We start from the raw sequence: 17,374 nt of genomic DNA, 5'->3' as shown, positions 1-17,374 counted from the left end.
TTAAATAAGTAGTAAAGAAGTATATAATTTACAAAAATTTGAAAACATCACAAAATAAAATATTTTAAGTGTAATAATAAAAACGGATTTTATGTAAGAAAATAAAAAGTAAAATTGAAAATTGTATAAAAGCTAAGCATTGTAATAGGTTAGTATTTTATGAAAAAGATTTCTGGGTATAAAACTAAAATGTTAAAATGTTATGTTTTTTGTTATTTCATTATACGAAATGGAATATTGAATGAAACGTTACGAAGATAACGGAAATTAGATGTTTTTAATTAGGGTTTATAAAAATACATAAAAAAAAAATGTATAAATTCACCATATGAAGAATAAATAAATTCCCGAAAAGGAAGACAAAATAAAGTATTTACCTATGTATGTACAACTCATTATTAAAAAAGAAAATTGTATGTACATATACTTATACGTATTAAATTTACAACTTATAGAATGGTATGTTATTCATAATATATAGTATGTATATTTTACTTTCAAAAAATGTATTTTCAAAATCAATTTTTTTTTTATCTCTTTATTTACTATTATATAGGAAAATTCACTAAGCATCCTCCTTCCTCTATTTTTTGCAATCATGCAGTTATTAAAAACCGATTTTTAGAAATTTTAAATACACTTACTTTAAGTCCATAAGTTTCAAATACTTGAGACTTTTTGTGCTTATTAAAAAATTTTATTTGAAATATTATAAATTACTTTTATTTAAACAAAAATCCCTCTTTCCTACTGTAAATTATTTAATCTATAATTTTTTTGAAAATGCTGACAAATAAAAATAAAAATTCGAACGGGTAATTTTTGAGTTATTTAACAAAATAATAAATCCATGATAATGGGTTTGAAATATACATATATGGGTACCATGATTATTAGACATTCTTTAAAAAAAACTACTAGACCCAACATTATATCTATTATTTATTGATTTAAAACTATTTTTAAGGACTATTATAAGCTAGAAGTAAAAACTACATTTTAATAACCCAAAAACTACTCATTTCAATTTTAAATTAATTACATCGAAATTCCCCAAAAAATGTGAATACTAATTTTAAAAATAAAATTTCAAATCCATAAGTAATACACTGAAAAATTGTTGTAGGTAATATTATATAATGGTTAATTGATCTTACTGTATACTAAAAAACAACTAATTTTATTTTATTACGATCAAGTGACGTACACATGACCAGCTGCATCATAGCGTGCATATACCTGCAAGCGAATATTGTAGATAATGCATAATATAATTATATTATGTTAAGTGAACTTTCGCCAATTGATTGCAATATAATGAGCACATATACATATATTAATATACTTACGGGTTAATATTATATGGTTGTGCGTTTAACATATTATAGCCGGTAGTCCATAAATACATAATATCAATTAAAAATCAATGACGTAACAGTATATATGGTCGTAATTTATAATCGCGTGAGGATATTGCAACAGCAGCGCCCATTTGAAATGCATTTTTTTATTCCGCCGCAGGTCTGTTGTAGTTGTAGCGTCTACGTCACCGAGGGAAAAAAATCCATCTTGAAAAGTCTCCGGGGGACAAATCCGTACATCGTTCCATTTCTTATACACGGTAACAATATTATTATTATATTAAACACGGTATCATCTTTTGCAGCGATGTTTTCAAACTTCGTTAAACATACGGCGATAGACAAAATACGGTAGTAGAGACTCTACCGGATACTATGCGAAAATATCTGAACGGCCGCCGTTGATGAGCGTGTCGGAAAAATACGAATGTCGCAAAATTTCCGATACAGCACCATAACATTATATTATGTATAGTATGCTTGCGATCGATATATAATTATATTACGGCCGGCCTGTAACTAAATATATAGTTACAGTTATGATTGTATTTTATAAAACATACGTATATAACTGAAAAAGAGTGATCGTTATTTTGCGTTACAAAATTGATTGTGAATGAATAAAATGTCATTACTTTGAGCAAGTTCGCTGAACATGGTTTTAAGTTTAAACTGATAATCCTGCTGGTGCAAATTCCACAAATTCAAATTTACCGATTGCTACCGCTTGAGCGTAACACACTGCAGTAAGTACTATTGTGCATAATAATAAATAATAAATATTTTGTATGTAATATTGTAATCGGTCATGTGTATACATTTTCCGTATTTTAAATTCAAGTAGGTAGCGATGACTATAGGGATGTTTACCATCGTGTACAATAAAGTTAATATTACAGTTTATCAATTTTGTTATTATTATATATACCAGTTGATACTGAAAAATATTACTGTAAATATAATACTCAAAGCTTAAAATAACTATCATAATATAATTGAAAATTATATTTCATAAACTAATTTTACAAAGGCAACTTTTATTTACACACCAGCACATAGGTATAACAATAAATAACGCGTCGGTACATATAAATATATAGATTGATTGTTGTTTGAGTTTTTGAAAGTTGTTTTCACGACAATTTGAACTTTTTTGAATTTTTCTGAACTTTATCAATTAACATGAATAATAGAGTCATAAGAAATATTTTCAAATAAAATATAAATATAGAAACCTAACCAACATCTAATACAATATAATTTACAAAACTTTGTTTCATATAGGAGTGATAGGACTTTATAATAACTGATTAGAAACGTCTTTAAAATTTTAAAATAGAGATTTAAATAAGATGCATAAAATTATTAGTAAATTAGATTTTTATTAAGCACAGGAGTTGTAAGATTTAAAGATCACATATATTGTCAACGAATACCGTCAATATAAAAAACATATATTGAAACTTAAAATAACTCATCTCGTAGAAAGAAATCTAAATCCTGATAAAGTGAATGAAAATAGTACAATAATGTTTTGAAATTACCAACAGTTAACAATAATGTAGAACTTACAGTTTATAAGTGAATAACGCTAGATATAACTATGATATTATTATTATAAATTTTAAGATTATCTTTGCTTTTACTATGTACCTAATATTATTATTAAGAAACCATTCAATATTTCCGTATTATAACTCTATATGTACACATAATATATACATAACCTTAATAGCTATTTTTATTTATTTAATTTTGTATAATATACAAATATATATATAAGTATTAATATTTTGTTATTTTTGTTTTTAAATTTTTCGTTTAATGTTGTTATGACATTTTAACAATATCCTCGTAAATATTAAGTTATTACATTTTTAATTTAAACGATGACAATCTGCTAAAATGTCGAAGTGAATAAAAAAATAAAATGTCAATTTTTTTAATTTCTCACTATTTTTATGGTTTTATAATTCGAAAATACGATTGATTATATTATATCTACGTATTTTCTAACCATGTTGAATTTTAAAAATATTATAATTTTTTTTTTTTTACTTTTGGGTTCAATTTCATAACCCGGACAATTAAGAAAAACATTTAGAAACTACCTATGTTTTTTTTTTTAATTTTAATGGTCGTTTATTTAATTTTGAAAAACTGTGTACTGATGAGCATTGAGTACTTTTCTTACTATCTAATAAGTAGTTTTTCACCAAATTTACTATATTATATACCTACTTATACTTTGTACTTATATATAATATTTAAAAGTGGTAATAATAAAAAACGATTCACAGCTTGTATATAGATTACTATTATGTTAAACTTTCGATAACTTAAAGAATGTATCAAATAATAAATCTACAATAAATTATATAAAATTGGTGTATGGTAGGCCATAATACTTAGATAATTTTAAATTATTATATAGAATCGTGATTTAGTAAAAAAAAAAAGAAAAAACTGAGTAAGTAATTTATCGATTGTTTAAAAATCTTCAACAATTTATTGCATTTTATTTAAGAAATTACATATTTTAAAAACAATCTCTGTTTATAAATTCACAATATATAAAACTATGCATGTGATGCGTGTTGCATTTTAAGTTTTTCTATTATACCGCCATAAAAAGCGTTAATCGAAATGAAAAAAACCACTTCATTGTAAAATTCATATCAGCCTTGCTCTGATAAAAATCTATTAAATCTGCATTATTTCCGAAAGCAATCAATTTCGCATTAAATCAAACTTTAAACGTGTATGAAAAAAGATTATTTAAGGTGCATTTTCTGTTTTTTTTTTTTAGAAACTATAGTTTGGATTTGGATAAAATAATAAATTTTAGGTTTTTAAAATTGATGAGAAAAAAGTAATTGAATGACGTAATAAAATCGTATGCTAAATACATTTATAATAATTAAATAAATAAACGGTAACCTATCAAAATTATTTTAATGGTTTCAAAGCTGTTAATTGTTATCCTCTGGATTATAAGGAATTTATATCTTATATAAAATAGGTTGAATCCTATATATATATAAATGTGGTCTAGTTTTTTATACATCCTTGGTAATAGCTAATAGGTAATTAATAATATGACTAACAATTCTAACAATGATCTTTCTAAGCTGGTTTAATCTACAGTATCCTATTGTCGATGTACAGATGGGCTTTACACATGAAACCATTGCAGAAGTATATTTTTTTTCAACCAGGAAAAAAAGAAATAAAAACATTGTGAAACCAAAGGTACATTTTTTCTCCTTACTAAGAATCTAGAAATAAATAGATTAGAAAAAAAAACATTTAGAAAAACCTACCTATATATTTTTCATCTACTCTTTACCCTCTGGCATAAAGCAATATTAAAACGAAAACAAATATTTAATTTATATATCATGTAGCTATAGTATAATTTATTTAGTGCACTATTATAAAAATGCACACAAATAAGAATCGAGTCTAGGGTTTGAATATTAGCAATCATTTGTTTTAAATAACTATAATATTCTATTGTTTCATTATTTCTACATAAAATAGTTAATATATATAAAATAATCCAACAAATTGTTATTATTTATATTTTGAAAAATGAGAAATATTACAATTAAAGAAAGCATTTGATTGCATCGATCAATTATATCAACTAATGAGATGATACAATATCATTGTTTGATAGATAATTTGTATATAACTACTGATGCTCAAATAACTACATTGTCGTACACAATACAACTTATTGCAATTATATAATATAATTATTTCCACTATAACATTATTAACATTTATATACAAAATTATTTGTAAATATAAATACCTACCTATACATTTTAGTTGGCATACGAATTACTATATAGTATTATAATACGAGTATGTATACAATGTAGTACATAACTAAGTTTATTATTATTATTATTATTATTATTATTATTATCCTGAAATCGAATAAATATGAAAATAAATATTTATTCAAAGTTTTTGCAATTTTCAACTTTTTTTTATATTATATATTTATAACTTATTTATTTTTATTTTGCAAGTTATATGGACTTATGCGATGGAGTCGCTACCTGCTGATAATATATTATATGAATAAATAAAAACAAGTGTGTATCTTAAAGTAGCGAAAGGACATGAGCATTTAAAATATAAACTTTATATAATATATTTAAATCAATCGTGTGATATTGAGAGGTGGATTGTGTTTGCACCTAAACACTATACTTGCGCCTGTATAGAAAAGCCTCGATTGCACTTAATAAAATTTAATAACGTTCAAACACTTGTTTGTGCTCAGAAATACATTACAAATCAATAAACTTGGCAACGACAAGTGGTTCAAAAATAAAAATAGTAGGCTAAAATTATCTATTTTCATTTTCATTTTTAAATCACTGTGCAATGTGAGAAAAACTAATTTCTATATCTATTGTAAGAGATGAGATTTTATCTATTACCATAGATATCTATCTTTCTGTCTTAGATGTAAATAATTTTTAATACCTCGATACTGCATTTTATGGCTTAAACAATTTTTAAACGCTAATTAGGTAATTAGTCAGTCGTCGTTGTACTTAATTTAATATCATGTTTATGTTTGGTTTAGTTTTATATCAAAAATGAAGGGAAATAAAATTATAGGAACTAGTAAAAAATCACAATTAACAATTTTACAAAGCATTATCAAGTAGGTTTCGCTGTATAGAAGGTAACGAGTCGACCTCAGACATAGATTAGGTCACTATAATGGATGTGTTAAATTTAAATACAACTATAGATATCATTGTATACGAAAAACGATTATGAACAAAGATAATTTATCATCATAGGATAAATTTTTCCTAGGATGGTGAAAAAAGTAGCTTAATTTTTAATGACCTGAATACCGCAAAATTAAAGTATGTACAGAAAATACCAATTTAAATAATTGGTGTATGTTTCACCACGACTGGTAATTTTTAATTATAACAAAAATCTAAAATAAAATGTAATAATATAATATTAATATTATAATATAATTATAATTTTTGAATTGATAAAAATTTAAACTTAAGATAAATTTTTTTTAATTGACTAAAGCTCAACTTCTTTTATAACTATTATTAAAAGCCAAACTTATGGAAAACCTTGTATTCAATCTTCCATTCTTAGCTCCTTATACAAAATTTTTTAAATACAAAATAATTTACAAATATTCATTATTTTGACGAATTTTTATCAATCAAATGAACTTCAAATGCTAATAAAAATTTGTGCCTATCTATGTATTCTTCTAACTTTTGAATCACTATAAGACTAACTCACGAGGAACTTTGTATTCAATTTTCAAGTATTTTGACTCAGCCAAAATAATATCATCGACATTTATAAAAAAAAAAACTTTAAAAAATCGAATATTTCAATAATATCTATAAATAGCTCAAAAAAGTCGGAAAATTTAAAAAATTTAACCGTATATAAATAAAGCTAATATAAAGATTTGGTATAAAATATAAATTTAAAGTATTTACAATGATTCGCTTTTGAGTTACAACTATATAAAAAATCGAATTTATCAAAAACTGGTTTAGCATAAAAATTCTCGTTATGCCGTCAATTTTTTGTGGGTTTTTCCAGTTTTATTAAAATGCTGGAAACTTTTAAACATCTATAATGCACCAAGGATATTCAGTTTGCAACCGGAAACCCCCCTGAATTTTTAAATTGAAGCATTATTTCGACAATAGTTATGGGGTACGCAGACAAAAATTTTAATTTTTCGAATGACAATATACGTTTTTAATTTCATATTCTGTACAGAATATTTTTCGGAGTATTAAGTATTTCAATAGATAAAAATTGAAATTCGGTCGAAAAGTTTATAAATATAATATTATTTTAATTGCTTATACATACTTATCCACTAATACATAAAGTATTATGTGAGTGTAGTGGGGAGGTACGGAGATACCCCGAAAATGTTGTTATACTACTTCACCTACTTAAACTTTAAATACTTATAACTCATCATAAACTATTCATACAAATTTTGATTTTTATGTATCGAAACACTCCGGAAAATATTCTACTTCAAAATATGAAATTAAAAATGTGTGTTGTTTTCAAAAAAGTAAGAAAAAAATATATATTTTTTTTAAAAAAAAGTTGTATTATTTTGACTAAAAATTACATAAAACAATATTTTCAAAAGTATATATATTAAGTATTTATGTTTAAATCTAACCTTTGAATTTTTCATTTGTTGAAATATATTCTGATTTTGAAAAAACCATTATAAATTCTTTATCTGATATCTGGCCAGTAATAAAACTTCCCACTTGCATATTTCACTTGGATCAATTTTGGTTCAAAATATTCGAAATCTTAGATTAACAAATATGTATAGTTCTAATAATTCAGACGGAAAATGTTTACAATATTGTTTGGTATTCCATTTTTTACATTCACTATAAGTATTAGATTGCTGGAACTAATGAAACTAATTTTGAAAATGTTAGCAGAAAAAATACAATCATTATTTGATTTAAGTTAACAATTATATTAGCAAAGATAGTGTATATCCCTCTCAACCGCATGTACTGAAGGATGTATAGTCAAACACAGACAACAGACGCATGTAAATTATTTTATAAGAATTTTAATTGGTATTTCTTTAACGTTCATCCATTAATCATAAAATTTGTAAAAGTCTTAATACAATTTTGAATAAATATATAAAATTAAATTTAAATCTTGATAGAATAATAATTAAATAAACAAATAAAAAGCAATGTTAAAAAACATAAAAAAATATGGAGATATATCTGTATCACCATTTAAGTTTATAAAAATAGTAACAAATTTAAGGAAACGAAAGAAATTAAAAAAAAAAAAAAATAACTATAAAAATGTTAAGCGGTGGGACGGTAATGATAAAAAATAAAATTTTTAACTTAACCACAATATTAATGACACAAATCGTAAAGCCAAATTCTTAACCACGCTAGAATAATAAAATTATAATATAATTTACGCTGCTTATTTAGCGATGTTGCTAAATTTATTTATTTATAATGTAAAACTGAGTGCAAACGATTATTTTAATGTTAATTAATTTTATTAAGCGCAATTGAGGTTTTTACATATAAATGAAAACTCGCATCTCTCTCTAAAATATTGAGCCAGTTCACTGAATCTAGAAATATTAGACATAGAACAGTGCGATAATCTGGATTCTAGAAATATAAACTTATCATTATTCGATTTATGTATATTTATAAGTTTCAACGTTACTATACAGAAATTTGATAAACGTATAAAAACAATTCTTACTTCGGTGTTAAAATTCTTTAATATTAAACTTGAAATAGTTTTTCCGTAAACTTTTATTACACCCATACTATAATTTACTTGTATTTTTGAAAATAATAATTAATTTATTGAACTTCACACACTATGTATTTTTACCTATCTAGAACAAAATCACAACATATGCGATAATATAAATAGGTAAAAACCGTGATAACAACTTAAAATTTATTATTAAAATATCATTAATATATATAAAACCAGCCGACAGAAGTTTATTCCCACATTTTAATAATAACATTGCTACGAAGTGTTTTACGTATTAATAATGTTTGAATAACAAATACTTTACTTAGATTAATGTATTGCATTTAACATTATTATTTTTTTTTTTTGTAATATAATTTAAAATTGATATTAAATTATTCTTTAGCGTTAATAAAAAAACCTCTATTAATATTATCAACAATAATTTATTTGTATTTAAACTGTTCTTATTTATTTTTAATTTAGAAAAGGTAAATACTTTTTATTTAAATATATAAATATATTATGTATAATAATTTTTTTTTTAAATAATTTAAAAATTAAATTTTAACGTAATATTTATTTTTAAAATTTGACATTTTTTCAAATAACTAGCTTGATTAAATTACAACATTGGGATTTATATTCAATATTACTATAAATATTACTGCTACATAATATATTAGTAGGGTGTGTGAACAATGAGATTTATAAGTATCTCTGTGTTAACAACTTAATCAGTGGATTAATATCACTTAGTTAAATTAATTAAACAACAAATGTGTATCACGTAAAGTACAGTTAACTAGTTAAGATGAAATTATATATATATTTTTTTTTAATCGTTTAAGTGGAAAGGACTAATTTGATTAATTATTAAATGACGGTACAAAAATTTTACTTAAAAACTGCTTTCAAGAAAAAAATAAATAATGCATCCTTTTTACAAATTATTAATTTATTTTCTACAGATATTATCCAATAAACTATAATATCCCAATTAATATATTTTCAATATTTTATGATTAAATAATAACAAAAAAACAAGAATATTATACCTTAAATGATAGTAATTGATTTCAAAATATGTATACCTTAAGTGTGACTAAATGCTATTATTTTTAAATTTTCTTTAGTTTATTATTACGAATCACTATTTATTCAGTTTTTTCAGAATTTGAAAATAGAACATAATTTAAAATATTTCAAAGGAACGCTAAATGATATCTAAAAAGTATAATATATTAATGTAATTATTGAAAATTATATTGATTATTAGCGTATCATTATTTAAAAATGTTATTTAATTATTTTAATAAGTAGGTATATTTAATAATTATGTACACATTAAAATGATTAAATAATTTTTATGTTTGTAGTTATATTTTTTATATTTCAAAAAATAGGCCATGCCTGCATTGTACACGTATATCTTTGTACCTACCTACCTATAATTATGCTGATTGCACAATATTTTATAGGTAGTTAAAAATGTATACTATAAGAATATATATAAAAAAAAAACAAAATTTTTTTCACAGTCTTCATCGTCATATCGAACATAATATGTTTATTATTCGAATATTAAATAATAAAAAAATACATCATTATATTATAGTAAATTAAAAAGGATATTTTCTTATCGTATTGTATTATTATACACTTAACTATAAAAATATAGAATATCGGCTGTACCTCTACACACATTATGCCTATTATATTATGGGGATTGGTATTAAAAATAAACGATTTTTATTATTATTATTATTATTAAAAAGGTACAAACCTTTTCTGCGGTTATCCGGTAGTCAGACGAACGGTGTTAAATGTACACGCGTGTACCGCCGTTTGCGTGCCGTTAGCGTATAAGGCGGCGGCGGCGGATCAAAAGCCTGTTGCGTACAACGCCGTGTGTGCGGACGACGACGACGACGACTCAAAGGCGGACGGGTGCAAGTCACGGCACGAACGTGTGCGCGTGTGGCGCCGGAGAGCGAAAATATTATGGAATATATGTTTTTGGGACGGAAAAAAAAGATCGCGGATATCGGACCGACGACGACCGCGTGTGCAGTATAGACGAAATGTGCCGGAAATGGATCCGATATAATATTATTATAAATAATATAATAATGTATACTGTGGTCAGCCGCGATATTTTTTTAAACGTCGTGTGCGGCTCGACATCCCGCGACAACACGTTATATACACAAACTCCGCGTCGGTCCCGCCCCCGCAATCTTTTACACCCTCTGCCCTGTACACGCGCCCGCGCGAACGCTATCTCCCCCTAAACTAAACACTCCCCCGCAACCAATATATACATGAATATACTTACAGTGGCAATGTGTACTTGCAGTGATAATACTGCTTCAAAGTGTCCGTCCGAAAAGCATGTGTGTGCATGTGTCTGTTACCGATCGGTCGGTGGCAAAATCCTGTTGCCAACTGATATAGTATATACATTACCTCGATACCTCCTTGCAGTGTTTTCGGCTAGTAAGCCTGATGTTCCTGAGCCTGGACACCTCCCTCTATCATCCCTCTGGGACTGTATTCATTTCGGGCACGCATAATTTGTAACGAAAATCAAAGGAGAAAATAAAAAAAATAAAATTTGATAAATATAAAATGAAAAAGTTGTAGGTAAATCAAATAACACTGCGCCGATCCATTTCGAAATTCAAATTATTTAAATATCAATATCTACAATCTACATGTTCATACTCGGAAAAGTTGTAATAGAAAGATGTGTTTAGAGTGAAACTTTAAGTATAACTTAAATCGAATTCTCCAGCTTAATCGAAAATATAAATTAATTATAATATAATCTTTTATACATATATTTTAGACCATTTTTTTGTTTTTAAGAACGTAAAATCGCAATTTTTATAGAAAATTCAAAATATAGTTTTTGTTTTCGCTGTATATTATATAATTACAGATCTTAGAGTTACTAAATGTAAATGTTATGAATTATTTATTTATAATTTGTTATAGGAACATACATTATAATATTATATTTGTTCAAGTACAATTTATATCTACTTACTATACCCTTAAGTCTTTTCATCGAATTTTCAAATCATTGTATCATTGGCCATTGCTAATAATATTTAGCATTTATTATAAAATACCATAATACAATTTATATTTTTTTCTTACAATATCGTTAAATATCTTGGAACCTGGACGATCCGGGTTTCATGAATATTAGTTTATCTAAAAAAAATACTCAAATTAAAATATTTTATTGATATCGATAACCGAAGTGGAGGCTCGAAATAATTTCACTGATGAAGAATTCATCGAATAATACTAGCAAATTCCAAATATTTTTAAAATAATTGGAGAAACCTTAACTCTCTTAACTATACAACAGAGCTATTTCCCGGTTTTTTTTTTATTTAGTCCTAGACATTAGAAAATATTTTGAGTCCAAACACTGAATTTTCAATCTATAGTATTTTCAATCTCCTAACATTATAAATAAATTAGTAAATCCTCGGGGGAACAATCCTAGGAGAATAAAGATATATAGTACTATAGTAGGTACTACAAGTATGATCGATATCTTAGTTTGAAAATATATTAGACAACGATACATTAGTATTTATTTCTAACATTTCTGTACATATTTTAACATTTCATGAATTTAATTTTTTTCATCATCAATACTGAGTACTTTCACTATTTATATAAATATTTTAATTAATAAAAAAATATTAAGTATTTTAACACCCAAACTAAAAGTTAATTTATATTTAAATCTGTTACCTGATTAACTGCGCATTATTTTCATTCTATAGTATGGCATAATTATAATATTGATAACTGAAAAATATTATATATTAAACAATAAACAGTGATTGAGTGATGACATTCTTATTTAAGTAGCTAATAAATTGACTTGAACTGTCTTTAATTTAATTTTATACAGTTCAATATCAGTGACACCAGAATTGATTTAAAGTATAGTAGCATGTTTATGAATAAAAACATATCTCTATAATTCAAGACATCTACCAATTACCATTACCCATATATTAAACATAGGTAATCTGGTAAAAATTTGCATATTCCCACTCACAAAAAACTAACACTATTTCCGTGTAATAATTAAAAAGGCAATGTGATGACCACAATTTCTGTTTTCATCATAACATAGGTTCAACACCAAAATGACAAAATAGATTAAAAAATACTTAAAATTTAAAATAAATAAAAGTTTTTTATGCAACATTTCAAAAGAATAAATTAGTTTTAAATATTTTGAACTAAAATGTTAAGTGTAAATCTAAATACATTTTTAGTTAACATGAAAAGTTTTATTATATTTTTATTCTGATTGTACATAAATTAAATCATCAAAATGTTTAAAATTTACAAAAAACCCTAGAACCTATTTAAAAATTAATTTTTTTATAGAATTATGTTCAAATTATAACTTTAAATTTTGAGGAACTACGTCCTCGCCCCTCTTATAATTAATATCGATGTAAATTACAAGTGTATAGGATATAATATAATATATAAATAAATATAGGATCCCTAAGGTATAGTTAATATTTAATAGATAAAATACGTACTTTTTAACATTACAGATTTATTGAATTAAATAGTTATTTAATATAACTAAATACTATAGCATCGATTCCACCATTATGAACTGTAAGTATTACATATCTCAGTTTGAAACTTAATGTTTTATTTTTAAATATTTTTAAGCAGTAGTATTGCTTTTTCAAATTTAACAATGTGAAAAATATGAGCATGTTAAATTGAAATACATCATTATTTATTCGTATGATGCATAAACTATAATTCCTCCCTTTTTAAAATGTTGATGATCTACAAATACTTTTCGTATAAAATAATAGGTATTATAGTATACTATGTATAAATATATACAACCATTTCAACTTTCAAACGATTTCATAGTGGGTAGGTACTTAATGTTTTTATAGAAGTACAATATTTCTTAAATATGAGATTTTATATTTATTCAAAAGCCCAAAAAATAAATATTATTAAAATCCATAAAAAAAAAGATTATTAACATTGTATTTTCTACAACAAGTATACTGTGTGTGGGTGTTTCAAGCTAAAAATATTGTGATATCTTTTATTTTCAAATCGAAACAAGCTAAAAAAACTAATTTAAGACTTACTTAAGAACTTAATTGTTTCATAAGTTATTGTAGATATTTTAAAATATGTATTGGTATAAGCTGTCCAATTTCCAAGAATAAATTTAATTTTAAGCGGGACAAACACTTAACAATAGTATACGTATCGATAATTACTAGACCGGAAACGTATAAATACATGACGTTGTTTTATATTCTTAATTAAATAAACAATGTAATGGTAATGTAAAGCCTTCAGAGTGGAAAAAATTAATAATAGAGTTAATTTATGAAACTTTGAAACTTTTGAGAGGAGAAAAAAGCATATCAATAAAAAAGATTCTTACTATTTAAAAAGAGATTATTATTGAGATAATATATTAAAAAAAATATTCGTTTAGGACCGAATAATAATAAAAATCATTTGATTATATTGACAATACTGTCTGAAACACTGTGACCACAAGAGCGTATAAGCGTATGAAAGGTAGATACAATATAAAATTATGTGAAACAGTACCTACAGAAGCGAGAAATATAGGAAAAGATTAGGTTAGCAAAGGATATGTTAAAATATATTGAATTATATGCTAACACAATATTGTTTCTGCCAAAATACGAGTAGTAGAATAGCCTATATATAGGTAGGTACAATCATATATTTGTTTAGCAGAGTCCCATTATACTATAGTGGAACTCGCACTTACTATTTATATGTGTTTTCTAAATACGCGAGTGACGAGTGTTAAGCATTAACATGAAAACGTTTCCGTTTCGAATACGCTAAAAGTCTTTGGATTTAAAAAAAGGGTCGAATTTGGGGACAAGGGCGCGCGCACGCGCACGCACACATATACACATCATGCACACACATGCAAATATTATTGTACGAAAGACAACACGCGTGACGGTAAGCTCGTTTCGAAGCTTTACCTATAGGTACAATGATATAAGGTGTTACGTACTTTTTGAATATTATACTCTAGATTCTTGTATATATTTACATGCAATACGATACGAGTTACGATAATATTTTCATTCCGTAGACGTTGTTTTCATAGATTTGAGATTAATCAGTATAATGTTTGCATTTCTCGTTCACTACTTTAAGTGATAAATATGTAAGAATGATCGTGCATACATAAAGTCTAAACATCATGTGTAATGCTCGACAAGATTAATGAAAGGTTAAAACTGTAGTACACAGTTCAGAAACTTCAACTAATTAGGTTTATAAATAATATAAGTGCACTATAATATAACATTGCGTTATGTATATTATATATTTTCTCTGCTATATTATGTACAAAGTAGTGATGTAGGTGCCTATAATAAATACAATTTAAAACCTATACTCTAACGAACACCTCTAAATAGTAGACAGTTTTAGAAACAAACTTAACATTTCTACAGACTGAATTCTTTAAATAGCTGACACCTCCAAATAACGGGCAAAATGTCAATGACAGAGTATTTGATTTTTAGAGGTTTCACTATTATATAATATTAACGAATAAAATAACTGAACAATAAAATCGTATACTCTTAATATATTTACGTGTATTAATTTTATATGTATCTTTTGGCCAATACGTATATGAGCAACAGAATTTTTAAATATTCCATTAAGTTAAAACAGAAAAACGGTACACGCTGTTCTGGATATACGATGGAATATAAGTGAAAATTTATTATTAAGCATAGCATTTTAAAAAGTTTTCAACTAAATCGTATTTATTTATTTTCATTACTCAATATGTACAATTTATTTACTGACAAATATATTATAATATGTTACTAGTAAAAACATTTATGATAAGAAAAATTGTGAATTAAGAAGTATTTTTAACTTCCCGCGGAATCATTGCCTATTCAAATATAATTTATAAGGACATAGGTATATAACCAATTATATGTTACAGGATTGCATACATTTGAAACAAATTTTTATAGCCTTTGAACTACATAAAAGTTTGGATATTTGTGGGTTTTCTTATATCTAAAAACTATGATTAATTAAAATATACAATTCTAATATAGAATTTATACAGATTTATTAAACATAATAATATTATTTTATAACAATTGACTTGCATTTCTACATATATATAATTAAAATGGTGATAACCTAAGTGTTATCGGAAAGAAGAAATCTTTACGTAGATACCTACTGCCAAAAATATTTACAAACCCAACTATTTTAATAGTGGCCACTAACCACTCTTAATCGTCGTGATACATTTATAAGATTCGACACATTTTAACAAAACGCTTATTATTTTTATTTTATTTTTTATTTTTATTTTTACTTGAAATTTAATCTAATGTGTAATACAATTTTAACCAACAACTTCCACCAGAAAATTGGTTGCCTATCATATATACAATTCAACAGCTTATGTGATTAACAAGTAAGTAGGTACAAAATGTATTCAATAAAATATGTATTAGGTAAGTACCAAAAAAAGTACGTTTTACTGTTTTATCCCACTCCTATTCCTTTGAAATGAAAACAATTTTTCTTTAAAATGCTTCAGAATACGAAGATACGTTTAAACTTTAAATCATTGGTAGCTATACTTCGATATAGGAACTATATTATATTAGACATCTAAAAACTAGAATATTCCTTCAATCTAAGCCCATAGATAGCTTTTTAAGCTAATATAGAATAACTAATAAGTATGGATGTTTGTAATTTACACCGAGCGTACTATTTTCTATTCAGTAAAAACGTCAAAATGTTATTAAAAATCTGAATTATTTATTTTAAGAATATTTTACAACTCTATTACGTATAGATGTAGATAACAATGAAATTGGGTGAAGCAATTTTGTAGAAAACAATTCTTACCAGATGTTATATACATTTTTAATATTCTTGTGTAAATTAGACTTCGTTTAACTTATATATTTTATTATTATAACATGGATTTTAATACTTGTTAATAAATGACTTGATATGATAAAGACAAATATTACTCAGTAATTAATACTGTTACAGTATTACTGTATTATACTAATATATAGTAAACACCAAGCATGCTCATCCCCCTTTTATCCTTCAATAATGCATTTATTTAAATTCTGTTTTTTAAGACAAGTATAAATCATTAAACCTACTTAAAAAAATACCACATTTTCAAGTGCTTAGATTTTTTTATACCAACAAAAAAAAATGACGATAAGAATGCTCGACGAATATATTATCATGTATTATGTATTGAATGTATACATAAAACAAACCATGCATTACAACAATAATAGTTTTATAAATATACTTAAAATTTTAAAAGTTTAATTAAAAGTTTTTTTTTAATTTGAACCATATTAAATCAGAAAAAATATTTTCATAATTAGATTGCTAATGGATTTATAATCTGTATGTATATAATACAGGGTAATTTTTGTAACACTCAATATACGTTTGACTGTCAATTTTTAAATTACACTAGCAGTGGCCCACCTTGTAGTAATTATCTGTTATAATATTTTTATTTTTATAATAACCTATTTGCATTCAAATATAAAATAGTATTTAATATTTTAATGTTTATATAATTAAAA

At 24.8% G+C, this 17,374-nt stretch overlaps 1 protein-coding gene across 3 annotated transcripts in view; it reads right to left on the bottom strand.

The window, feature by feature from the left end:
* The window catches only part of LOC114132548 (prothoracicostatic peptides), a 59,326-nt gene that overhangs the window by 22,360 nt on the left and 19,592 nt on the right, over positions 1–17,374 (bottom strand). The window contains exon 1 of one of the 3 annotated variants that reach the window (XR_003593060.2): positions 10,465–10,868. The exons of 1 other annotated variant lie outside the window; for it this stretch is intronic. The gene's annotated coding sequence lies outside the window, so the exon portion shown is untranslated. Of the gene's footprint in view, positions 1–10,464; positions 10,869–17,374 lie in introns of those variants that run through there. One more of the 3 variants, XM_027998034.2, reaches the window with a different exon arrangement.

This window comes from Aphis gossypii, chromosome 2 (genome assembly GCF_020184175.1).
Source record: "Aphis gossypii isolate Hap1 chromosome 2, ASM2018417v2, whole genome shotgun sequence".
NCBI classification, from domain to species: Eukaryota; Metazoa; Arthropoda; class Insecta; order Hemiptera; family Aphididae; genus Aphis; species Aphis gossypii.
The sequence above is the reverse complement of the archived record's forward strand: the minus strand, read 5'-3'. Positions and strand labels throughout refer to the sequence as shown.